The 323-nt window shown below is 37.8% G+C and overlaps 1 protein-coding gene across 3 annotated transcripts in view; it reads left to right on the top strand.

Annotated features, from left to right (window-relative positions):
- Positions 1 to 323, top strand: part of LOC119591476 (E3 SUMO-protein ligase PIAS1-like) — a 12,116-nt gene that overhangs the window by 491 nt on the left and 11,302 nt on the right. The window lies entirely within an intron of this gene.

Raw genomic sequence — 323 nt, 5'->3', positions numbered from 1 at the left:
AAGCAAATTTGTACTTGAACTATCAAGCTTAGAAATTAAGTCTTATTTCCAAGAAGAGCCATGCAATTCCTGATGCTGGGGTGTTATAGATACCGGATTAGCGATATGATTTACACAGACTACAATAAATTGATGGGAATGCAGTCAGTCATAGCTAGCCTCCGCTTCCTTTACAGCGCATAAACTTTTTTAGATATTAGTTTTTTTTAACTTGATCTGACTAGCCCCGCCCTCATTCACATCCACAGCATCCCCGACTATGACATCAAATGAGATTACCACATTGTAGTAACATCTTTTATCACATACCTTTGATGCTACAT

This window comes from Penaeus monodon, chromosome 28, assembly GCF_015228065.2.
Source record: "Penaeus monodon isolate SGIC_2016 chromosome 28, NSTDA_Pmon_1, whole genome shotgun sequence".
Taxonomy (NCBI): domain Eukaryota; kingdom Metazoa; phylum Arthropoda; class Malacostraca; order Decapoda; family Penaeidae; genus Penaeus; species Penaeus monodon.
This window is presented reverse-complemented; position numbering and strand designations above follow the sequence as displayed.